Source organism: Tinamus guttatus, unplaced genomic scaffold (assembly GCF_059628265.1).
Source record: "Tinamus guttatus ecotype Peru unplaced genomic scaffold, ASM5962826v1 Tinamus_guttatus_pri_ptg000741l, whole genome shotgun sequence".
Lineage (NCBI taxonomy): Eukaryota > Metazoa > Chordata > Aves > Tinamiformes > Tinamidae > Tinamus > Tinamus guttatus.
The window spans coordinates 334958-361832 of record NW_028289275.1 but is presented as its reverse complement, the minus strand read 5'-3'; the positions used below and the strand labels follow the sequence as shown (position 1 = coordinate 361832).

General features: G+C 39.7%; 2 pseudogenes; both read right to left on the bottom strand.

Annotated features, from left to right (window-relative positions):
* Positions 1–376: 376 nt before the first annotated feature.
* On the bottom strand, positions 377–2239 carry LOC148591582 (elongation factor 2-like; annotated as a pseudogene).
* Positions 2240–2463: 224 nt separating this feature from the next.
* LOC104567244 (elongation factor 2b-like) lies at positions 2464–8852 on the bottom strand (annotated as a pseudogene).
* Positions 8853–26875: the final 18023 nt, after the last annotated feature.

Here is a 26875-nt window from a genome sequence, read left to right as displayed (position 1 = left end):
TAAGACAAACTGACAGATGAATAGTTATACTTGGAAGTAAAATCTTCTAGCTTAGAACGTATTTCCAAGGCTTCTTTGTGGAAGAATCTCATTTACCAAGAAAATACAATTATTTGAGTAACAGAATTTAATGTTTAACAGTTCAAAAGATATCTTACTGAAAACAAAAAGAAAACCCTTGCTGCTCTTGGTTTTTTAGGATACCCAGTGCTTGTTCTTCTGAATATTTACAATGACAGAAAAAGAGGAAAAGAAAATTTGAACCGTAATTTTCCCAAGGGCACTGGCATTTCATAGATAACAGTGCAACTCACCTTCCTTCCTACTTTGCTGCTTTTATTTAACTTCCTTCTTACTTCGGAATGAAAGGGCATCATCAAATAACGATATAAAAATAATCGTTTTGTGCACTGATGTAGAAGACACAGAGCACAGCTGTGACTGCTCCTTGGAAGAGAGTGCAGAACTGTGACTGTGCGTGTCTCAAGCATCGCACCCCAGGATTTCCATGGGGTAGAAGGGCTCCATGGCACGCCACGGAGCCACGGTGGATGGTGTCAACGTGCAGAGTGACATCGTGGATACCAAAGTGGTCGCCTCTGGGTTCTCCTCACCCAGGACGCCCTGCAGGAGGGCAAGGGGGGAAAGGAGGGCTGAGCACTGCTCTGCTTCCGAGGCGGAAACCTGCCCTTTGTGGGATTCTGGACTTTGAATTCAAGTCATGTTGACACTGAACAGTTATGTTCAAATCAAGGTAGTCCACGCTTACTGGAAGAAGATTCCAGGTTCACCAGCATTCCCAAACTCATGTTGGGATGAACACTGAAAGGCCCACAGGTAACAAACTGCTCGTTACACACAACAGATGACAAATATTCTTCAGTGGGGGACAACTTTCAGCTCTGCTCCCTGCCCCATTCCCATCAGTTACAATTTCTTATATATACAAGATACATCTCAGTAACACAAGATAGGAGTAGAACATGTAGGACTATACTTCTTTGGTAGCCCACTGGAAGCCAGCAACAACACTGTCTTTGATTTCACTTAGATACTGGACCCCTTTTGTTATATCAGGTAAGATATTTGGGCCCGTCCCATCAGGTCCAAAGCACCAAAACTTACAGGCCTCCGACACATCCCACTTGTACTTCTCTGCCAGATAACGTGCACATTGCTTCAGATCCTGATGAGAACTGTCTTCCTCTTCGTCTATAACCTTGCCAGACCATCAGGAAAGGGCCAAGCCTTCATGTAGATGTGGTCGTGTTGGGAGATTTGGATAAGCACATCTGGCTCGACTTTTCACCAGCCTTCTCAGGATTGGACACAACTGAGTGATTTCTGCCAAGTAAATCAAAGAAAAAGATCTTCCTCAGCTTGAGTACAAAGCTGATCACATAAATCATTTCCATATACCAGTGAAATGCTAACAAACTACTACTCCTCAGGCAGCATGTTTACTGCTAATTTTACTGTCACACAAGCACGTTCCGCCAGCATCACTGGGAGAAGCAGCAACATTTTCATCTGCATATCAACAGTCACCATCATGATTCACCTTAGTATTATGGTTCACTAGGATGTTTTTCGTATCTGTGTCCCAATTCTAAGCTTGTCCGTGAAACTACTAAAGAATTCACATTACTACTTCAATGGTTGGTTGCCTTTTAAAAAAGTTTCAAATTGCTTTAAGGAAGTTGCTCCAAGATTGCTTAATCTGTTGCTCCAACAGATTAAGATGAGATTTTCAAAGGTTAATGTTTAGTCATATTCTGTAGATTGCAATCCACAACAAATCTTTTACACCTTAATTGGAATGCAAGCATGATTGTCTTCCAGATCTTTAAGGCAAATTTCGGGATGCAGCTCCTCAGCTCCAGTAATAATGTGCTCACCACATTCCTCAATAATACACTAGAACAGGAAGCAGTAGGAAGTAAACATTTTGAGAATGTGTTGCTTTAACACAGAAGCTAAGTAAGAAAAATGCCATATCCCCAGACAATAAATACCAGAAAAGTTAGCAACGTGTTTATAGATTGTTTCCTTACGGTTCAGGAGTGATCCAGAATGAATATCCCTGCTCATCCACAACAATGTACTTTCACATAAAGTGTGGTAGCCATGTTTCTTATCACTTAAGTGACCTGAGCAGCAAAGTTAGGAATAAAAACCCTAACCATCTGGTTCCTGGTCCTTGACTTTGAATTTCAAGCCATACCTTCATCTGAGCCATTTCCCCCAGGCAAATGGCATCTGATACCTGCTGTCCAAATAACATTTAAATGACTGGCTCTCAGTTATGCATTTTGTTACTAAAAAAGTATCATGAAATGGTTTGCTTTCCCAGTTCCTTCCTCTCCCCTAATTGCTTTCTCTCCCCAGCTTATTGGTCAAAAATAATATCTCAAAAAAAGAAAAAAAAAAAAGAAACAGTGAGGGAGGCAAAGCTGGTAATCTCTAATACAGGAATTCAATCAAAGCAAAACTCAAAAATTTCTTCACCATAATATTACCCTTTGGTCCAGTTTATCCTCTCCATAGGTGGAAATGATGACATTGACACTTTCCACGATACATTGAAAGGTTTGATAAGGTTCCTCAGGCTCCAGCTGCAGTTCCAACAAAGCACGATCCATTTTGTCCATCATCAGCACTGGTTTGATGTATTCTGCGGTTACCTGCTGCAGAACAGTCTCTGTCTGTACACAAACCCCTTAAAAAAAGTTCAATTAAAATATGTATTATACATAGGGGCAAGATATCTAACTCACCTTATGCAAAGATGATCATAAAATTCTAATTGAGAATTCACTGGCTGTCTCAGTTCTCCCTGTAACTTGCATTACTCGGTTACAGGTATTGCTCAATTTTCCTAGCTGAACAAGGAGAAGAGTGAGAGGCATCTCCATGTGGAAGGATGGATTTTGTCTCCCCAGTTACTCTGCATTCAACCCACCATCCACATACAAAATGGATTTCACTCTCTCAGGTATAGGTAAGAGGAGAGGCCAGGAGATAAAATTCACTCCATTACAAGTTAAAGCTTAAAATAAGAGAAACTTCATGCATCATTTTTTTCTCTTAAGAAAAAGAAAATACATTGAGGTCTTCCTAATTAGAAGAGCATGTTTACCTGAGACACAATCAACAAGGCACCATCAGTGATGTGAAGGGTGGCTGTAACTTCAGAGGAGAAATCAACATGTCCAGGGGAGTCAATTAAGTTAATAAGAAAACCTGAACCATCCCTTCACTGCTTGATAAAGGCCAAGTCCTTGTCTGAGAGTTCGTAATACATGGATGCTGCCCTGTGACAAAAGACAGTTCATTTTAGGAGTTTAATATTTTTAAATAATTTGCTGATTATAGAACTTGCATTAGTCAGGCACCTGTACCTTCTTGATATACACAAAGGAAAAAGGAAGAAACACAAGAAGACTTCAATATTCCTGCTCATAAAATTCTTGGGATCCAAAACGCTTTGGGTGCAATTAATTCTTAGTCAAAATCAGCACCTCAAGACAACAATCATACCACAATGTTGCTATCAGACCTTTGTCACAGTCCAAATCATTTTACAATTTGTTAACTTTGCATTTACAGATATCATAGAGAGAAATAATACTAACAAGACAGAGCCCAGCACAGTTGCATGGGAGAACACTATATTATTCTGTAAGCAATTCAATTAAAAAAAGCAAAAAAAAAGCAAAAAAAAAAAAATTAGCAAGACCATCACTCAGAATCATTCTGAAAGCATCTTTTTATTTTTCCCATAGTGAGAAGCAGGTAAGAAGGATCTCTGAAAATCTTTTATAAGTTGTACTCCAATATTGCCTATATTCCACTCAAGGTAGATGACTGTGAACTTCAGTAACACGCTGCTTGAGTCAAATGTCAGCTTAAAAAACATAAAACATACAAGGCTTTGAGGAAACATTTTTTAAGTCTTCAGAGTGAAAAGAAAAAAAAAAGAGACAAAGGAAACTTATGTTGACTTGGTTGTGATGCATCTCTCTCTCTCATCTTTCTGTGTGTCCGTGAAGCATGTACCCCCTGCTCTGGCCGAAGCGATGATGCCAGCTTTACACACCAAGGAATCTGCCAGGGTCAATTTTCCATGATCAACATGAGCAATCACAGACATATTCCTAATATTGGACTTCTTGTCCATGATTGCCTGGATCTGGTCTGCTGTGAAATTCACCTAGATGAGGGTTAAAAAAGAAAAAAAAAAAAAGAAGAAACTAATGCTTCCTTTTTGATTCTATGAAAAGTCGATGTTTTAAAAGCTTACCATTTGATATTAATAATCTAAAGAGGAAATTAAGTTGTTCCCGATTTTAAGCTTAGTGTTGCAGACACTTGCTCATATTTTTGGCATGCTTTTATAATTAAGAAGAATGAAGGTATAACTAAACAGACAGCTTATTATTTAGTATTTCAAAAGGGCAATGACCTGAAAAATGAAGACTTCTCCTATGGAGGCAGAACAGTCAATCTCAACGTTCCAGGCAGGCTGGTACATGGTACACAGCTGAAAGCTGCAGCTCTCATTACAGCTTCCACAACCCTCTCTCCTTTCCTCCCGGTTCTGCCCCTTGCTTTGACAAGTTTTCCTCCCTCACTCCCTCTCCCTCTTCCAAGGCATTTCAGGTATTTTTTTAAAAAAAGAAAAAAAGGAAGGGCTTTCTGGCTTTAAATTTGATATTGTTTAAAACCGTTGTTCCTGGTTTTAAGGAGAGCCTAGGCTTCTGCTTTTCCAGACAACACATTAGCCATACACACTGGTGGTCCACCACAGCCAAAAACCTTCTTAAAAGGATTTAATTAATAAAGTGTAATTTTCAGAGTCTCTCACTTAAAAAAAAAATCTTTTCAGCATGTCTTATATTTCCCTAAATTATTCCATCTCTTTCCAAGAACAGATTCTTTCCCACATTCAATCTGCAGAAAAAAATCTGACCCGAAGAAACCCTAGTAAATATTCATTAAACATGTGACAACTTAAACAACATAAAATGGGATCTTATGAATCTACGCCAATCTCTCCTTCTGTAGTGAGAGTCGCCTGTAGGTCACAGGAATCCATTTAACAGGATTATTCCTGTAAATCTCTTTAATGCAAGAAGTGTTCACAGGGACAGAAAATGGCAGAACATTGAGAAAAAAAAAATGATGGGGAATAGTAAACAAACACACACAAATCACGTAATTATGTCACACTAGTTTACCCTAGTTCTTCAAGGGAAAAAGAAGATGCCCCAGAAGAAAAAAATTATATAGGCTTCGTATCTGTTCTTTAGTTGTAACCGACCCAGAAATAAAGAAACATGCACTTGAATTGCTACACCAAGAAATGTTTCTAATAGTCCTGGTTCTAAATGAGCACCTCTGGGGACAGAAGACCTCTTTTCTTGCAATGATAAGATATTAATAAGAAGAAGCAGTATAGCTCAAAATATACCTGCAAGGTAAAATAGGACTTTTTATACTTTAACAGATACACTTCTGATGTTTATCTTTATTACTGCATATCCCCACAATAACTTTGGATCTTTGCCTCAAATTTCTGAATATGTATTTTCTCAGAAAAAAAATCTCAATTTTCTCAATAAAACAAGTATTTAATTCTAAATAAAATAAGTTCATGTTAGAACATTTAGCACAAACAACATTTTCAGAATATGCTTAAGTTTTTTTTTTTTTTTTTTTGGTGATTCACCTCAAATGCAGGCAGTTAATTTTACAATTTGTTCTGCTGCATTTTTCTTCAGTTTATTAAACTCCAATGATATTTTCGTCTTCTAGACTGACTGCGCCAGCCTGTCCTGGCATTCTCACTCACTTCAAAATTTACCTGCATTTCCTGAGATCTAGAAACATTTCTTTCCTCTTTTTTTCTTCCACTTAAAGAAAATCAGTAGTATTTTTTTCAGTTTTTCTTTTTTCCATTTTAAATACTTTTCAACACAGTACAACTTATGTAAGAATTACAATTCTTATATAAGGAAGAGCTCTACTAAATACATGTATCTCATAAGTTATGTAAATATGAGTGCTCATAAGTATACCTATCAGCTCTTTGCATTTATTAGTTACACAATTCTTTTTCTTAGCAGAACTAGTGACATTTAGTTCTGATAAATATTTTACCAGTAGAGACTTCACTTTTAACTAAAACATGTGTTTTTCCTGTGCCTTCAAAGTTTCCCATATATTTATATACACAAGGAATACTATAGTCTTTACAGGCAAAAAGCAGAGATAACCATAGTAACCTTATTCTTTAAGCACACAGGTCTCCTACATATGTCCATTAGATCAATTCTAAACATAAACTTCAAGTACATCTTCCTCCTAAAGGACTAGATGTTCTCGTAGAAACCGTTAAAGCTATTCTGGTAATCTCACTTAGGGTGTTGTTTGAGTTGTAAAACCCTTGATTTGTGCCTAAAACCAATGAAGCCTTGCTCTCCAACTGGGATTTTTACAGTCACCTGAAGCAGAAGTGGAATGGAAAGAGATATACAAAGTGACCATTACACAGGGCACGGATGTGAAACATTAGTTATATGGGCTTGTGTTTCTTCTTTTTTCCCCCCCTTTTTTTTCTTTTATGAGAAGTAATTTATGTATTACTATCATTTTGTGGTGGATCTGGGACAGTGTGGGTTTCAGATGGCACAGAAGTTTAAAATAATTATGTCTATGGAAACAATCCCTTTAGCTAATTAATTTATCAACAACTATTGTTTTCAAACAGAAGGTATTTAGAAACCATATTCAGTAAAAAAAAAAGCTAATGAAGAGTCAGGATGTCACTATTGTCTAAATCAGTATGATTCTGCAAAAGTTCTAACAATATTACATATGTAATATGTAAGGGAGAAGAGTCTCTTTGAAAAACACTTAAAAATCTTTCTAAGAGACTAAATCATTCTATCATGATGATGGCTCTATTCCTCAATCTCACCAGCATCGTGTTACCATCCTTCAGTTCTTTACTCATCTTATGCCAGATAAATATATTCCTTTTTCTGTCTAGAATGACTTTCAGGACAATTTTTTTGCCCAGCATAGTCAGTATCAACACTGATCATTGACATGAAGTTCCTACTAGTCCTTTACTATCGTCCCCTTCAGTCTTGGGCACAAACTAATTTTTAGGAGCTTAACACTGCAGATTCGTTTTCAATTCAAAATTTTAAATCACAGTAACTGTTTCTGTTGATACAACTGGGCAAACCATCCTTAAGTTTCTGTTAATCTAGCACGCTATGTTTTCTTAATAAGGTAAAGAATTCAGCTCCTGTACTAATGTCTTTCCTGGCCTCCTGGCAGAAATTCCTGGAGCATATATTAATAAGGAAGTGCTAAATATTTTGAAACATTTTATTTACTACTTGATTAACCCAAATGCTGAAACAGAATTTATTGTGCATGCTATTCTGTAATAGAGAGAGGCACCGCATCACAAAAATCTTTGTCATAAATACAACTGGAAACACGCTGCCAGATTAAGTGTTGATAGTCAATTTAATCTTAAAATTGCTTTTCATTAAGGAGATGTTAAGAGTTTCCGATCGGCTGTCCTAGAGGGCAACCAGATCAAGGCATTTTGACACAAAATGCTTGCGTCTGAGTAGCTAAGGTCTTCTGTAAAACGCTTCTGTAAAAAGCTAGCAAACAAAACAAAACAAAACATGAAAGCAGTATTTGCAGAAATGAGAAACATAGGTATTTTATTTAAAAAAGGGCATCCTTTTTGCCAACCCCCTTAAGTTTTATGGTCACTACAGCCTGTTGACTTTTTGACTACTGCATGGCCTCATTTGGTAGCCTGTGCTGCAGCACCACTTATCAGGGCTCTTAGAAATACCCCGGAGCTGACTGTCTTCCTCTTTGGCAGAGCATCCCTTTCTCTCAGAGAGGTTCAAATTCTCATAGTAGCCACCTACTCTTTAGCTTCAACTCAGAAATACACGTTCTAAAGCACAGCGAGAGATGAAGATGCTTATTGAAGCTCACCTAGGTAACCAGAATATGCGTTTCCATTAAAGACGAACACAACAAAAGACCACGAAATGTCAAAAGGACGAAATCATGAAAGAAAGGTTCTAGTAGCATTAAACTTCAAGAAATATAAAGCTGTGCAGGCGTTGTAACTACTACCGAAAGAAACAGGCTGCTCCAGAGAGGTTCACTGGAATGAAGAGATTCGGATGAGCGGGAGCTGCTGAGGAGGGAAAAGCATCTTCCCAGCACCGGGCCCCTGTAAATCTCTTTAATGCAAGAAGTGTTCACAGGGACAGAAAATGGCAGAACACTGAGAAAAGAAATGATGAGGAATAGTAAACAAACACACACAAATCACGAAATTATGTCACACTAGTTTATCCTAGTTCTTCAAGGGACACGGGGCAAACGAGGCCACCGGGGCCGCGGTACCTCAGGGCCGGGGCCACGCACGGCAACGGGCAGGGCCAGGAAAATGGCCGCCCCCAACTGCGGCCTTCTCTTAACGGTTGTGGGGAGGCCGTGGTCCCAGACCAGAATGCCCCAGATCCCGACGTTTTCTCATGATTTTGTCCCTCAGCTCGTCGGGAGGTGCTGGACGGAGCCCTCCCCTGCCGCGTGGCCTGCAGGGGGAGATGCGACCATGGTTTTGTGGCCGCCACGCGGGGTTTTTCCCCTCAAAAACGTTGCGCTCCAGAGCGGTGAGTTTGATGGTTTGCTTTGAAAAGCTGGTTAGACACAGTGCTGCAACCCCTTATTAGTCACTTAAGGAAAAAAAGATAGATAAAATGACTTACCAGTCCTGTGTAAAGACACGAAGATGGCATCGCGACCCTTTAAAAATAACCTGCTGTCATTAAAGGCACTGAAGTAATAGCAGCGCTTTGCTTTATTATTATTATTGTTATTTTCATTTTGTTAATACAAACTTTCATCCAGAATTATATTTCAGAAATGTTAGGTGATTAAATTGGCAGGCAGGCAGCACATGGATGTCTTAGTGGAAAGCAGCAGCTTCTGGGATCAAATTAAATGAAAATTTATACAGTAATGCTTCCTAAAAAATGAAGAGCAGAAAGCAGTACCAGTATTACGTAACCATATCATTGTAATGGCACTGCCAGGCACACAGGATGGGTGGTCTTTGTGGGAAATAGTTCCCCAGACTTGAGGAATTTTACTCAGTTGTGAGATTTTGCTCAATTAGATAAGTTTAATAAAAGCCAATGCATTTCAAATGTCAAAATAGCAACAGAGAGTGCTCAGGAAGTAACAGAAAGTAGGAATATGATTAGGAAACCCTGGCCTCTGCACCTTCTTAACCTGTTTTGTATAAAGCAACAATTTTAACAGTTATAAATGTTCAGCAGGAGTTCAAAATTACATGTTACTTCAAAGGCGTAGCTCATTTAACAGAAAAAGAAAAATCCATATTACTTGCACCAAGCTCTTCAAATAAGTGATGCAATAGAGAAAGAATCGGACCTGAGATCTCTAGACCTTTTGGGGACAAATGCTTAACAAGTTTTGCTAACAGATTTTGCTCAGTTTTGTTTGGAAGCACTGGAAGCGTTCACATGGGCCTCCTTTCCTTGGAAATTCAGCTCTGTGAAGAGTTCTTTGTCAAAATTGAGAGATTCTTCATAGGAACTGATGGCTGATTACAAATCCAGCTTTTCCTTGTGCCTATGTGCATGTACACATGCAATTTTAGGGCTGTTTTGCACAGCTGGTGCTCAGCTGTGATCCTATAAATATCATCAAAATTAGCTTTATTTTCGTCTGTCTTTTATTGCAATCCAATTCATGCCAAACTGCAGGAAAACACAGGAAATCTTATAAAGCTTATTTAAAAAAACCCTGATGAATAGTTTCCCAATTAATAAGCTCCCTTACAAAGCCTTCAGTGTGTTCTGAATCTTACAGAATATTTTTATAAAGAATATTTTTATTCTTTAAAAGATTACCTCTCCATTTACAAACGACAGCTCTTCCACAAAGCATCTTTTAGACTGTACAGTATCAACAAAAATCTTCTTACAGGTGCTAATTGTCTCTTTTCCTCCATGTCATGAATTCTTCTGCGTTTACAGCAGTGTTTGGAGGTTTGAGAACCAGTGGAAAGATCAGACTGCAAAAGCACAATTGAGGCTGGATGAAGAGAAGTAAGTCCGGTCTGTAGCCAGTATTTCTTCACTGTTGTATAGGAATTGAGGAATTTTTATAGGAGTTGTAAGAATTTTTATTCAAAAAGCTTTCTTAGTGTACAGAACAGGCAAAAGATTGTTTTGCTAGTCAATACCTGTGTGGCAGGAAAAGCTGTGATGGAACAGGAGGGACTGCTGACTGATTTCTGTATTTCTTGGATTTTGTATCCATGTTCATTTGCCCTATTTTCCTCTGGATCCGCTCTGTTTTATAAACCTGCATAGCCTGCTTAAGTTTGTCTTATTTAGAGACAGAAGCACTTTAGTCTTTATTTATTTTTATTCTATTCGTCTAGCAGATACACAAATGGATTTTGACAAAATTCAGTGGGTTTGAGGTCGCGTGTTATCAAAGGCTGTTTGTACACGGATCTGTTTAGACAGGCCAGTCTGTTTCTGGCTACGGTCCAGGTCAGCCAAGCAGAAGCAAGCTGTGGCCTGAAAAGCAGGCAGTCCATTTGGTTTGCTTTTGAACTGAAATATGTCTGTTTTTTATCAGGGAGCGTATTAATTCCGGGGTAACACTCCATTATCATGACTATATAGCTCCCAGGCCACTGTTGCTTCAGATCTTGGCACTTTGAAGTGCAACTGAAGAGCTCAACCCTGCTCTTCCCCTGCTTGTATGTAGAATTTTTCGAGCTATCATTTCCTTTAGAACAGTTAAACTTTGAACCCTGAATGTCTAAAAATGCTATTTCTGCAAATTCAGGCTCTTGTTTGTGTCTTGTTCAAATGCATTGACTAAGGTATTTACTCCTTTATACTCTTTTTAGCAGTGTGAAGTCATCACAGTTAAACAAAACAGATCTGTAGGCTATTATGTGTTATTTATTAATTAAACCTCTTAAAATCTATTATAAACATTTCAGAGGGGATCCTCTGAAGATAGCAGGTTTATGCATGTTTCACCAGAGTAACTATTATTTAGATGGTTGGATCTTATTTCTGCTAATGATATGAGGGGACAAAAATGTAACTTTATTACTAAGCCATTCAACAACAAAAATGTTTGCTGATAAAATATTCCTGATGGAGCAGCTCTTCACAGCTAATGATTCACATACTTTTTGGACCATTTGCAGGGTCCAAAATTAGCTCCAAAATTTTCATCAAGCAAGCAGCAGACCATTTATCATAGCCTCAGAATACCACTTTAAAATCTCTCTTTTATAATACTACTATATAAATAAAAACCTGTGACAGATGCAGTTGTACCAATAAAAAGTTACCTGGCCAACACAGCTTTTCTTGAAAAAATATTGTGTAAGCGATGCCAGTAAACCTTTTGAGAGTAGAAAAAGCCTAAGATGTCTGTTGATTTTTCAAGCAGTATGATACAATAATCTGTGAAAGGCAATGGATAAAGAATCACACCTACCAACCTCAGGGATTTTCCAGGGTAGAATAATTGCTCTTAAAACTGTAAGGGTCATTTAGTAGCGTGGATTTGATAAACTTCATAACCTCTGATCTTCAGCAGCTTTTGTTTCTGAAGCCTCGACTATCCCACTAAACTTAATATCCTCTTGAAATTCACATAAAAGGGTATATTAAATATTAAATGTGTGATTAACTTTCCTGTTCCTTGCAGGGTTTCCTTAACAGAATGCAACTCCTTTGCCACTATCAATCAGACTGCCCTTCTTCTGCCCTTTTTTTTGTAATTCTGCATTGTCCGTAGTCAAGCTGCTGAACTTCGCCTGCACCTCAGAAATGTCTGCGCCCGTCTGCGATAACATTAGACATTTAGCTGAGAAATCCACATCGGAGGCTTTAGTTAGCAATGGAGGCAGACAGACACTTCAAGAAGACAGTTCAGCTTTTTGGTAGGCTGTGATTTGTTGTGACTGAATGACTAGGAGAGTATGCCACATGGTTTTGTTTCTGCTCCTTCACCGGATGATTTGCAAGAATACCCAGCATTGATACTAACGTGTACAAGCACTACATGCGATTTTCAAAAGAACTACCTCTGCATTGTCTTTATTCTTTTCTCCTTAAATCATTGAGATTGCTATTGTCATTGGCTTGAAATGGTTCGGCCCAAAATGACTGTTTTGGAAATCCAGGCTGTAAAAATGAGTTTTCCAAACACTGCTATGTGTAAATTGTAAATGGATCTTGTGTGTTTATTTATGCTTGTGAAATACGCTTGACAACACATACCAAATGGACAAGAGGACAACAGAACCAAGTTCATTACAGTTGAAACTTGGTCTCATAAAATAAGGCGCCTGAGTTGGTTTGGCAAATGAATGAAAGACTTTGCTGGTAGGTTACAGAATCTCTTTTTGCCACAGGGTTCATGCTTGTGAAAGAAGCTAATAGTGCGTCTCTACTTTGTAACACATGATCATCACAACACTTGATATAGTTAAATGCTATGCTATACTGTCATCATAAAATTATATATGGTGATACAGCTGTCCCACCGAACACATGTGTACCGGATTTGACATTCTGGATCTTTTTTACTTAAGGAGAAGAGAGAAGACAGAAGCCTCACAGCTTGTGCCAGATACAACAGCCTGCTGCTTTGTTGGTAAAGCCACTGCGAGCACCATCAAGTCTATGATTGAGGACTTGATGCTTGAAAGTCCAAGTTGGGTCAGTTCCTTGGGGCATCAGAACTTTAGCTCCAGCTGCAAACTACCAAGGCAGATGTGCCCATTAGATCAGTGGATATCACAGACCTAAAAAACAGTATGAGAAGCCTGGAGGAAGGGCACTCTTGCTGAAGAGAGGTTTGGTTGTGGAACAGACTTCCAGAATGCTCCTGTGAATCCTCACTGATGAAGAAAGTCCAGAGCTTCATCATCTTCCTCTCCAATCACAGCTGTGGTGTCACAGGTAACAACAATCAACTTCTGGTACTTCTTCTAGAAAAGGTGGTATAGCTCGTTTAGCAGATGTGATCCAAGATAAATCTCAGAGCTCCTTTGGGGAAATTAAAAACATTGCAGCTTTAATAAAAACACTTAAATCTGTATAACTGGGTGGAGATAGGATAGTTATGAGGGCTCTGTCTAGTCTCTCATTCTTCCGACGAGTCCCATTATCTCACCTAACTTGAGATACTTCTCACGTAACTTCTTACTACGCCTTGTCATGGCTGGTTTATTACAATGAGTGTGATCACAGTAAAAAATAGAATTAAAAAAAGCTGGAGGGAGAGGAAGGCCTTGTTTGTGTGGCTGAACAATTGCTCATGGTCAGCTGTTTACAAAACAGTATTCTTCATTTTATAAACGGGATGATTTTTATAGTCTCTCTCTCCCCTATGGCTCCATGAGATCTGAAAAATAAAAATTCTCACTCCTCACTGTCCCATACTGAGCCACAAGATTTCCGCAAAACAGAGCAGACAATTTTGTCAGTTATGGGTAAAGCAGAGTAGAATTCAACCCACTCCTTGAAGTCTGTATTTAGTTGCATGACAGCAGGCCTATGGACTTGTTTGTGTAATTAGTGGGAGCAGAAAGGAGCTTTTCTTATACTTGGTCTAAGTGTATTTCATAACAGAATCCTTTAAAACATGGACATTACATTAAAAAAACAAAAGGAGCAACTTCTCAGTTAGGACTTGAGGAGAATGAGGAGCCATATGTCTTTCCAGGCAGAAATACAACAGGGTGCAATAAGGCAAGGATTGTGGAGGGACCTTGTCATGCTTAGCTGCTGAAAAGCATATGGTGCAATAATATTCCAGCTATGACTGTGAATTTTGCTTGTCTGGCAAATGTGATAGTTTTAATATGTATGCAGCTATTCCATTTGTGCCTAGGAATAGAGTGCTTCACCAAAACTACCTGTCAGGTCAGGTCTCGCATCAAAGAGAACCCAAAAGAAACAGAGAAGGGCTATGAAAGATTTTCCTCCAGGCTGCCTGGACAGCCTTTATGTATAGAAGAACTTACAGAGACTAGGATTTCAGTGGCTGTACTGGAGATTTTAGCATGCTGGAATGCCAGCAAAAGAAGTCTCTCCCCACCTTGAACATCTTTTGGTCCGATGTCAGGGCTTTCCTCCTAGCTTTGGAGGGGCTTCATGGAACAGAGCTACAGAAGTTACAGAGTTTTTTTGTTGCAGTTGTTTAACTTTTCCAATGCTCTCTTCAAGGTGTGATTCTGTTGAAATTTTGGCACTGTGCAGTTTTGAAATAAGCCCGTCCTGGGAGGTTTGTAGCCGTAAGCAGTGTAATGGTTGTCTTCAATTCTGAAGCTGGAGGGAGTTTTATGTCTCCTAAAACATATCATTATTCTCTCTAGAGCTATTATCTCTAATGTAACTGAGGTCTTTGCATTGTCCAATCCTCTTTAAAAATCCTGTTAGGCTTTTGACCTCTATGATTTCTATCTGCACGAAATCCCTTTGAGCAAAATTAATCCCTACGAAGTTCTCTGTATGCTTTCTGTGGAGGGCATTCCTCGCTGAATAATGTCCTGAGGATGTTGCTAAGCTGCAGGCTTTCTGTGTTTTGGTGTCCAGCTGGTTAGCCTGCATACACAAGCTGAAGCTAAGCTTGCCAGGCTGCAAATAAGTTGTGGACACGTTGTTGGGCAAGGCTGTAGGCCACCTACTTCACACTGTGAGTAGCAACCCTGAAATACAGAGTTATTCACTACATTTCTAGGACTAGCTGTACTTCTGGCTATCTTTCCTTCTTATCTCCTTTTTGCCTGTTGCTCCCAGAAGCTGAAAAGTCAAACTAATGTAAGATAGCTCAAACTTTTGCAATATAGATGCAAAACAGAATATTGCAGATTCTGACATTCTGCATTCTAGGCAGTGACTCGTAAGCATCCCTCAGTGTGACCTGTATGTGACATGCAGAGCATTGGTCACCTTTGTCCACCCTCCTCCTGTACTTTTGTTAATAATTATATGTACCGGTTGAATGAACTGGGCAACATCATCAGAACTGGGTTTACTGCAGGGTCAAGCTCCTTACAACCACTGCCTGTGCAATGGTTGGGTACCAGAGATGTAACAATTTCATTCCAATTTCCCCTGAATCCCTGTCAGGGGGATTTATCTGGGGAATGTATCTCACTTGGAATGACACAGTTGATAAGTTGGCTGATTTTACTAGATTAGAGAGTCCAAGTTTAGTGGTGTCTTAAAGTTAGCTGTGTTTTAAGACACGGCCAAATTAGCTGTGTTTTAAACAGAATGTGTTGCACAGAGCTTGGGAAAGGCACTTACTAAGTGCTAATGTCAAATAAATTGATAGATAAGTTACGACAATATTATAGACTTTGCAAATTGTATTAATAATGTCCTGCTGTGCAACTTCTTGGCCATCATCTTATGCGTACGAGTGTTTCCTAACCAGGCTTGCGTATTTCAAGGCTTTATCAAAGCTGATTTGAGGTGCAAAATGTGATGGAGAGTTGAGAAGGCAGGGACGTCGCTCCAGGTGTCACCTGCAATCTGTTGTTATTGCTCTGGCATATGGCAGATCTACCTGGAGGCTTTTAACAGGAGCAGAAAGATGCTTTGTACTCTCTTTTAAAGAACAGGCACAGGCAGCCCTGGCGTTGATTAGCTTTTAATCTAATAGCCCTGGTTTTGCAGTTTTTCACCTACTTTGTAGGTTAAAATGTTACTATATTCATGTGAATGACCCCAAATAATTCAAGGTCTGAGTGAAGTTACTCATGAGACCAGAGATAGCAGGATTGATGGCAGATTCAGGATCTAGACCAAAATTATGCAGGAAAGAAATCTTTTATTTTATTTTATTTTTTATTTTCAGCATTAATACCTATAAAAGGTTGAATTGATTTAGAACTTTTTTCACATTTTTAGAAAAATATATCTGTCAAAAATGGGTTTTAGATATGAAAATAAGACTTGTTATTAGAAATGCAGATAGGAGGCATTTTATTGATTACAGGGGGTTTCCATGTCTCTGGAGCAACCGAAAGGCTGTTTCCAGCAAAGGCAAAGATTTAGCTTAAGAGAGAGGCTTCCACCAGCACAAACAGCTGTTTTTGTCACACGGAAGAAAAGCTGCTAGAGAAATAGGTTGGAAAGTGAATAAAGAGGCAAGCAGGAATGGAATGGAGGTGCTGATAAAACAGGGGAGGCAGAGATCTACCGGGAGCCCTTCAAAAAAAGTCAGAGGTGACGAGGCCCTTCCCAGCACAGCACTCCTGCACTGCTCTTTCCCTGCAAACATCCCTTTTAAATACTCAAGCATAGGAGGTTTTCCCAGCTCATGATGCAACAGCCAAGGCAGGGGGTGGGTTTCGTGGGCTGGCCTGGAATTTGCCATCAGGAGGAGGCTAAATCCTAGCATTGGTGGAAGCTGCCTGTGATGCAGAGGTGAAGGCTGGATCTGGCTCGCCGTGGAAGGGGGAGTGATTCAAAGAGCCAAAGAAGCAGGAGTCCATGAGTGGCACAGAAGGAGAAACAGAGAGAAAGGGGGAATCTGGCAAAACAGGAGTGCAGCCTCAGCACTTGCAGAAGGTAAATAAGTAATCACAGTAAAATAAGGGGCGCTTTTTGTTTTGCAATTTGATTGGAAAGTGTCTGGTTGCTGCTGCTCTCCTGCTGTGGCTGGATTTCTTGCAGCTGGCATGTGCCGTGATCTCTAGAGCACGTTTCTGATCCCGTGCAAGCCTTTACGAGAAAGCTAGCGCTGTGGTGGTGTTCGTTAAAATAATAGCTTTGTTAAACAATATGAATCCACTACCAACACAAAAGAATCACTTTTCAAATTAATGCTTTTTAGAGCAAAATCCATTTGTGTGCACGTAAGCAAGAAAGAGTTTGGGGAAGCCACGAAATATCTATAGGATGCCTGCATGTTATGGGAGGCGGGGAATCACAAGCAAAAAGTCATTTGGAATTAGCTGCTGAACTCCATGCATGCTTTAAATTGTTTCCTTTCGGTGTAGTGACAAAGTGTGAACACCCACACTGAACCTAGTATCCAAAAATCTTAGGCTATTTAATGACAGTATAGTATGTAAAAGAATGGTGTAGAATTATAGAAGAAGGAAATAAAGAAGGACGATAATGTAAAATGGCTGCGTAATGAAGTATAAACAAGGAGAAGTCAAATTTAGTCCTATCAAATCTGACTCTGATACAGACATGCCTTAACTTGACTTCTCCAGGATTGCAGTCTGTTTTTTCTCCTGTGCTGTCTAATAGTATTTGAATACTGTGCAGATGCTGCCAAGTTATTCAAATTAATACTCCTTTGAGCATGAGTTTTAGGGATGAGTGATCAGGGCATTTGCTGAGGCTGCAGACCATGTGGGACCCCATTAAACTAAATTAAATGGCAGTACAAATCACCGGTGTGTGGATGAGAATCAGAGAGGAGTCTAGATCATAGCATCTGACCCTGCAAGTCTCCTCTCTTTGCTCTCGGAGGGAGAGATTTAAGATTTTACTTCCTATTTCCATGTAAATCTCTGATCTAGAGTTATCCAGCAATTTATTGTGAGATTGCAATAATGAATCTTGCTCATACCCAAAGGAGGTTGCTGGCGGCACTGCACCTCTTTGGCATTACATGCTCTAATTGCACGCAAGGTTTTTATGAGTGAGGCCACAGAAAAGAGAACAAGATAAATTCCAGGTTTTCCACAAATGACCCAGGAGTTCACAAATGAACTCCAAAAGGGAAAATGCAGCTTGTTCCTTTCTGCACTTGTCTCCTGTGCCCTAAAACAGTGCTTGGGCTCCAGTATTAGCGATTCAGAGCTCTGTAAAGGAATGGTGCCTGTCCCATGTCCTGCTGCAGCCCTGCAGTGAGGACCTTCGTGTTCTGCAGCCACTCATCAGCATGGTGCTCACCACTGGTTTGCACCCTGTGTCCGGGGAGATGTCATTTGTTTTGTGCACATTTACGTCTATAACCACCTTCTTGAAAGACACACTGGACTTTATTTTTCACGATTAGAGTGATTAGGTGCAGTATTTTAAATTAACAGGAACTTAACAGCTTGATTTGTGCTCAAAGATGATCCGGATGTTGGTATGAGCAGGGCCAAAATATACTTGATTTCAGATCAGTATACTGAAGTGTTATGAATATAACAAACATCTACCTGTTATTAATTTCTAAGAAAATTTCTAAAGCAGATGAATTAATGCATCAAGACTGCAGCCATTTTTGATCATCAACATTGGTTTCTTCCAGATCTAATTTCTTACAGATTATGTAAAGAAAACATTAGTGATTTTATTTTTGGTTACTATTCTGTGTACTGCAATATTAACTCATTTCAGAAATCCAGTTTGTATGTTAGACACTGATGTGTATTTCTTAAGTTTTGAAAAACAGTTTTCCTTTTGGTGGAAAGATTCCCTTTGAGAAGAAGTGAGAAGATGTGAGGAGTCAGCATTTGCATTTATGTAGCATCTTATCTCACAGGACCCAGAAGCACTTTGCACATACGAAGCTACCCAAGATCCAGGGAGGATTCAGGAAACGACTGTGTGGTATCTGCATGACTGAATGTGATGCTGCAGTTGCAGGTGGGAGGCTCTGAGTCTTAGGATTTACATGGGAATAGAAAGTTGGAAAATAGAAAAAACATCTGTCAGCCTATCTCCTTAAATAGTTCAGTTAATTCTCTGACCTATAGGCATGGCTTGCTATAGATGACACTCAGAGAGCTGTGCATAAGTAAAGGGACGACTCAAGTAATTGCACAGTTGCCAGATAGATTTTAGAGCTAAGGTCCAACCATTGAGCTTTGCCAATTGGAGACCATATTAGAATACAGTTTAATAAGAATAACCCCTTTTTGTTAAGCTCAGGGAATGCCAGATTGCTATTTTTACTGCTAGTTTCTCTTCAGGACTGCTATTACTTATGAAACATTTTCAAATTTGGGATGCTGGAAGTATATTAGGTCACTAAGTCACAGAACAGAGATGTAATCAGTAGTTCATCAGTCCAGCTTCACCCCTAACAAATGGCCTACAGGTGAATCGAGTGTGAAATCACATGTAAGTGACAGTCCTAGTGCTACAGAAACCAAGAACTTGTACCCAAACACAAATAATCCATCTTTTGGCAATAAACCACTTGGTCTGTTAGAGGGCTTAATGCTGCAATTGCTGCCATGGGAGAAAAAGTCTTCCCGGTTGTGCAACCCACGCGCATATGGCCTTGTTGTGTGACATGTGACATACAACATGTCATATGTGTCCAGGAAACTCACCTATGGGTACCATGGTCTAATGACCCATGTGAGAGAGGATTAGGAAAGAGGATCATAGGAGGTGTTCCAGGCCAGGGGAGTTGTTCTATTGAGATAGATCAGAGTCACAGACCAGGATAAAGACATTTTATTTCATTTGCTCATCATCACTGCAAATAACCTTTGATGTCCATTTGCTGACCTTTCAATGACTTCTCAAAAAATTAGGATGTATTTGCCTTATAAAACCCTCCGGAGTGTGATTCTTATAATTCGGACATTTAGATATGAAAGGCATTGTTGCAAAATATTCAAAGTTATTGCTTATTGTTATCATTTAAGTCTCTGTTAGGAAAACTGATTTTAATTTATACAAGAAAAAGAGTTTACTAAAAACCTCATGGGTTTCCATGTCTCTCACCAGAGACAATATAAACCCACCAAGGAACTTTTAGTTCTCCTTTTAAAGAACAGAAAAAGAAGGAAAACCTCTGAAGTCTCATGTCACCATCTTTGCCTTTAATATTAGTTTAGAAGAGCATCTTTTCTTATGTGTGGAGTTCAAATACTGAGAGTATTTCTGCGCACTTCAGCTTTTGTTGTTTTAGCAAGATCATTAGTCCTATACAACCGGCAAATCAGCAGTCCCAATTTGTGAGCTGTTACATATATATCCTGCCTCAAGCCCTGAGAAAGAAATACCTGTTTGGCCTGTTTTTACTCAGAGTGTAAGAACTATGTGCTCTGTTACCAGTTCTGTTTTGCTGCTACTTCTGCCAGTACCCTTTAAGTGATTTCCTGTATAAAAGTAGTGCCCTCATTTTCTTTATTGGAGAAATGGTTTATTCCATGTCATCCAGGAATGCATTTCTGTATGTTGTAGTTACTAAACTGTTAACTGGCACCTTCTCTTTTAAAGCCATTTCTTATATTGAAGTCTTATTTATTTTATGGATACTTCTAAATTTCCATTATTTCTAATTTTTCAATTCAAACATATTTTCCAGATCCCAAGTAGGGGGCTTGTAGCTATCAGTTCTCTTCATTCTTGTGCTATGCAACATATGACATTTCTAGAGCACTAGAGTCTGTTCACAAAAAAAAAAGATATTCAGTTTTATTGGATGTTGTTGTTTGTACATGGGAGAAATTATATAGTCCCTCCATTTCAAGAGTATAAAACTTTATGAAATTTGTTCAGACGAGCAGAATTTTTTAACGTGTGCATCTCCCTTGGCTGGCAACTGAAATTGATAGCCTCTCTAGGTTCCCAGCTATTAATAAAATTACCAGTTTTAAAGACCAAATCCAGGTTATTCTAGGCAACTATCCCTTTTACCCTTTTTTTTTTTTTTTCAAAAAGGCTGTATTCTTTGCAATGAAAACTTCCAAATATTGCTACATTATGTTTGGCAGTGACTCACAGCTTTTAATGTCCTATACTTTGATTTTAAAATCACCCAAAAAACAGGAGTTTTCTTCTTGCAAAAAAATTGTGGCCCATCAAAGCTGCTATGGCTCCTACCTGCTCTCTATCTAAGCTTTTGACATATTGGACAAAAATAAAGTTTTGAATTTGGGTTGTGAGCGAATTGCTTGTGTGTCTAGACCTCTGGATTTGTTAGATTATTTGATCACTTAAATTATTTTTAATGGCATTTTTCACAGTTGATTAGATTCTGAGATAACTACATAGCTAGAGGGAGAGGAAAGAAAACCTCTCTTGAGGCAAATTACTAAACATTTTTAGAATCTCAGTGCAGTTTTAATAAGTGATCCTCATTCAAATACTGGAACAGGCTGACAAGAGAGGCTCTGTAATCTCCATCCTTGGATATACTCCAGACTCGACTGGATGAGCCCTGGGTGAGGCCTGGTTTAATTTCACAACAAGCGTTCTTGGGCGTCAGGTTGGGCTAGAGGACCTAAATAAATCTGTCATTCTATGAGTCTTTGACTCTGTGAATTTGAGTTTGTATCCCAGCTCAGACAAGGAATTTAGACTAGTTTTTAGTTGAATAGAGATGCTACCTGCCATTCATTCCATAAAGCTTCAGCTTGATACCTCTCCTTTCTTCCATTTTTTTTTCTTTTTGAGTGATGACAAGATTTTAAATGTTGATATTTAGATGAAAAGATACTGGCTTTTGTTTGTTTGTTTGTTTTTCCTTTGCCTACCAGTGATAACTAGAATGCTTTTTATAAGAGGAAAGAGGAAAATGGAGATACAAGAAGGCAGGAAGACAGCTTGAATAGGTACCACCTCATCCGTGGGTTCCTTAACCTGCCTGCAGCTTGGGGACGAGGTTTTCCACAGATGAGTCGGTGCTATGGGGAGGTCAAGGGCATGGGAATTCACTTACTTATTGTTTTTAACAGTTTCTACATTGTCTTTAGTGAACTTTGAATCAAGTCTTAACACCGGGATTAATCTCACTTAGTTTAGGTAGCAAAGAAGCTAGATTTTTAGTCAATGCTCATGATTTAAGCACGTTTTGTCCTGAGCATACTCAGAGCAAGAGCCAGTGCATGTTACCTCCAGAAAGAATGACAGATTTATATACATATATATTTTTAAATTTCCATTCAGAAGTAGCACAATATCATTAATTAAATATGCATATGAACATTAGTTGGGTTTTACATCTGCCCACTCTTAACATAATGTAGTTTTCTATACTACATGACATATATAACATAAAAGCTTTATTTTCTCTTATTTGTGGTAAGCAGAATGAAGTCCCCCAGATAAAGCAGAGCTCTGGAATTTGGGCAGGTAGACAGAGCACAGCTGGACCATGAGCTTTAAAGAACTGGCCATGTTTTATGCAAATTTTTGGATGAAGACTGTCTGATACACTCGGATGTATCATTTACAATTAAGATAATATTTGAGGGAATGGACATTTTGTACTAGGAATGATCTGTCCGAAGAAAAAAAAAAACTAAGCCTCTGCTTTTAGTTCCCATTATTCTGCATTTGGGACATATCTCGAAGTGGTTCCCAGGGAAACCATTAAGGCGACATTTGAAGATTATAAGTGAGAAAAAATGATCACGTAGAACTGTAGGCAGAATCTTTTATTAAAGCCTCTGAGGGTGAGTGAATAGCCCTCACCATTAAGTAGATTTGACATGGAAGTTCCTATTAGTGAATAAGGACCTAAGAACTGGTCCTAAGAGTATGCAGAGAATTAAATGTTACAAAGCAAAGTGATTTAGGGATGTGACGTGGTGTTTTCAGGCTACATAATACTTTAATCCTCAGTCCTACTGTTCTAAAACCATCAGCTGTGGTTAATCATATGGGTTAATCAGGAATGCTTACAGCACAGATTGAAACAGCTGGTTCACTCTTTTTCTTCCAATTAAATTTTGCTCCCAAGTACATTGCCAACCCCTTCACTTATGAATGTAGGTAACTTGGACCATCCCTTGACTGTAGGTCTCATCAAGGGCCTCCTCAAGGGCCTTCCAGTTGAAGCCCTTCTGGGGAGAAGCAGGAAGGCAGGCTGTGGTGCACATGCTGAGCAGCACAATTTCATTATCACTGTCATTAGCACTGAGAAGCTACAGATCTTTGCAAAATAACTGACACTTTAATATTCAGCATCCATTCTGACCCAGCTCCATCTCCTGATGTCCATAAGGAGATGCCATAATGTCAAAATAGGCAGAGTCCTCCCTGTTTTTTCCTTTCTCTAGCATGGCTCGTTTTCATTTTTATTCTCTTTCCCTGTATGTGACAGCTGATGTTCCTCACCTTGGCAAAAGGTTGTTATCCTCCAGTGTTAGACTCTGCTCTTCATATGCAGCATTTTATTTATCAGCAGAGATCCTCACCTTCAAATCATTTATTCTTTTTTTAAAGTAATGGCCATATCAACTCTGCACTTAACAACAACAAAGTTCATATCTCATTAGTTTACTGCCCTTTAAGAACCCAGTCTCTAAAACTTGTGGTTTCGCCTCATTCTCACACAGTAAAATACAGAAGAGTTTGTGTCCTTCAAAGTGACCTTAAATGGCAGTAGCACAAAGAAAGTAATCAGATGCCATTAGCAGCCTTCTGCTGGAATAATGGCCAGCGAAATCTGCGGAAGATGCCTGGAGCTTTCAAGCATCGCTGTTGTTATTTTGCACATAATTGCCTGTGGGCAGCTGCACAACATCCAGCAAAGGCCAACTCAGACCCAGCATCACCCTGACAGCCCTGTGCACCCTCTCTTCCTTCCCCACCAGTTTTTTAGCTGAGGCAAAATGCAGTCAAGCTCCTCATGCAGGGTCACCCAGCGAGGCAGTAGCTCTCCTGCTGTTAAAATTCCTTGTCTTTATGAAGACTCGTGGGCTTTTGGTCCTCACCACTGTGCAACATGTCTGTACCCTTCCACTTAGCTGAACAGGCTGGTTCTGCCGGAAAACCAGGTGACCCACATGAAAAATAACTTTTGTTCTCTCTTATTTTTTCTTTTTTTCTGCTGGATTTATTCTAATCCAGGTTATCTGTGTGTGCTGTACAATAACAAAGATCGATAGCTGAGAGAAGCAGCAGGACAGGTTTGCCTTTTAAACGTGGTAATACCAATTTAGACTGAGTTAGGGTGCTTGAGATACTACAGCTTCATGCTGCCTTGAGCCAAGAAAACCATTCTGTGCTGGCACACCATGAGTATTTCCATAATACGATCTATAGTCAGGTACAGCTAGTTGGAAGATGATATTTGTGGGGAGACAAGGCCTGCTAGAATAGAGGCTGCACCTTCACTGTGCAATTGAAAGAGAGTCATAAAATCCTCCTGTGCCCAAAATGACACATCTTAGGCTCTTCCAAAGCCAGGAGATGCCATCTCACCGCAGGGTGTTGCAAACAGCAACATAGTGCAGGGACCAGGCTGCAGACACGGAATGTGTTTGGCGAGGAGGAAAGGCCTTTGACAACCTCCTCGAGCTGAGAGCCAAAGGTCTGAGAGGGAAGGGAGCTGTTGTGCTCTGGATGGTCGACTTGTCAGAACTTGTTTAGTGAAAACAGAGAAAACGTTTCCCAAAGCTCCTTTTCTGGACTCTGGGCATGTCTGTGGTATGTTCAGAAACATAGTTAAAATAGCACAGGGCGAAAACGTCAACTCCCCAAAATCAGCCGTGGAAAGGGTGCAATATCCAGCTTTGGCTGTTGATTCCTAAGCGTGAAGGGGAAAATTTGACCCTCTAGCACAGCCCAAAAAGGTTGTGCAAAAAGCAGCTCCTAGTAGCACAGTCAAGATATCATCACAGGAGCTCTGGCTCTAGTGAAAGCACCAAGCATCTGTAAAGGACTGGAGGCCAAGCAAAATGAGGCAGGAGATGAGGGGTGACGAGGTCTGGGAGAAGGACGGGAGCAGAGAAAACACGACAATGTCACTTGGAGTGAGGCAGAAACTCATCTGCACTAAAACACGTCTGATGCCTAACGAAAGCACAAAATCTGTCTCCTGTGCTTGCTGCCAATTGTGCTTGATTAATCAGGTTCATACGGGGGTGTTTTCCTCCCTTCCCTTCCTAACGGCGTATTTTTGCACAAGTGATCTTAATCGTGTTGCAGATAATTTATTGCCTGCAAGGTAACAACTACTCCAAGGAGTTGCAAATTTTTTTGTTTCAATAACTAATAATATTCTTTTTGGAAAGCCATAGATACCTTTTCAAGACATCTCCCCCCAAAAGAAATCCCAAAACAAACCTTTTCTTTATGTTAAAAGCAATCATTGTGAATGTTCCCAGAAAAAAAAAAAAAAAAGGGAGGGGAGTTAGGCTGATTTGGCTCCAAAGATTTGATTTAAATTTTCCTGATGGATTCCACGAGATTGTTTCAAACCAGGGATGATTTTGTGCAATACACCTGGTTCCAACAGCTTCCCCACCTCCATGCAGCCAGCTCCAGCAGAAAGTCCAATTTGCTCTGGGGAAAACACATTTTACAATAATTTCCCTTCCCCCAGCCAGATGGGGCAGCTGAGGCAACTGCAGTCCAGATCCCACGTGAAATACTACAAAACAAGTGCAATTAAAGTAATTAGTTAATGCTTTTTTTAAATTAGACATTGTAAGAAACAGAGGGAAAAAAAAGAAAAACACTAGAAATAACTATTCTGCATATAAGTCCAGTAAAATATTGGATGCTTCCCAGGACTGCTCTGAGCTTTCTCTGCAGCTTCAGAAGAGCTTGTGGGTGCTTGACTGGCTGCAGGATTAAGGGTCTGTGTGCCCATCTCTGTAGCACTGATGGTAATGGAAGATTAAATTTTGCAGGTTAAATTTTGCTATGTGTGAGGGAGGGAAGAAGAAAAGGAAACAAAGCTGAAGTGATACAATACAGTGATCTAGATTCTGCTACCTCCCTTGAAAATCGAGTCAGACTCCCATTGATTTAAATGGATGTTGGCTCAGGCTCTGATTAAGTGGTAATGCAGCGTCTGCCCAATGAGTCAACTTTATGGGGGTTGTACAAATGAAAAATCCCAGGCCAAATCCAGCCCTGGCACAACTCAGCAAAGTCTGGCATCTGCCCAGGCATTAGCTGCGTGTTCTTCAGGGGTTCTGTGCTGGCCTTTAAATGCGAAGCAAGGGAAGATTTCATTTGCAGGCATTTTAATTCCTCCTCCTGAAGCACTCCTAGCAAACAGAGCAGTGCACGAGAAGCTGCAGCCCCCTAAAGCTGCACTTGTTACTGACACAGCAGGGCAGTGTTTAATCTGCAGCAGAACGTGATGACCAAAGGGCGAGATATAACCTAAAAAAACAGGACAGCTTCTGTTAATAACTCTTAGCTTCCCTGCTTTCGCCCTCCGATTGAAGGTCCAGGAGGCAAATTATGCAATCATGAGAGGTTTTGTGTTTTAGATTCCTGTTGCCAGCCCCTGCCGTCCGTCTGGGTGAGCCTGGAGGTTGAGTATCTCAGTGAAGGGCATGAAAATACAAAGGTAAATGCTTCAGGTCATGTAAACTGCTCCTATCTCCCACCCTCTGAATGAATGGTTGCAGAAAGACCCCAATTTTCCGTGGCTTATGCAGTGATTCTGGTGAGTAGCTATTCAATCTCCAAAGCTCTAGGATGCTCTTAGCCTTTGCATGGGCCGACAAATGAGTTTTTGATTTTCACAAAGCACTTTTTGTCTTGTGGAAAGCACTTCCACAGGCTGTGTGTTGTGTAACGGGGCATTTCCTTTTAGTTCTTTCAGATTACTGTCATTTCCTCTCTGACGCTTTCTCAGTTCTTCCAGTTCTTTGCCAGAAGGTAATTTAAAATATCTGATTTACTTTTCATTATCATATTGACTGGAGTGTAGACCCCTTCTTGTCCTCTCCTCCCAAATATTTTTGAATGTCACTGAGGAAGAAATATCACTACTCCCAGGTTTGTCTGTTCTTCCCTTTAACTGTGAGAGGAGGAAAGTTAAGAACAAGAGTGGGAAGAAGGAGTAGCAAAGGGGAGCA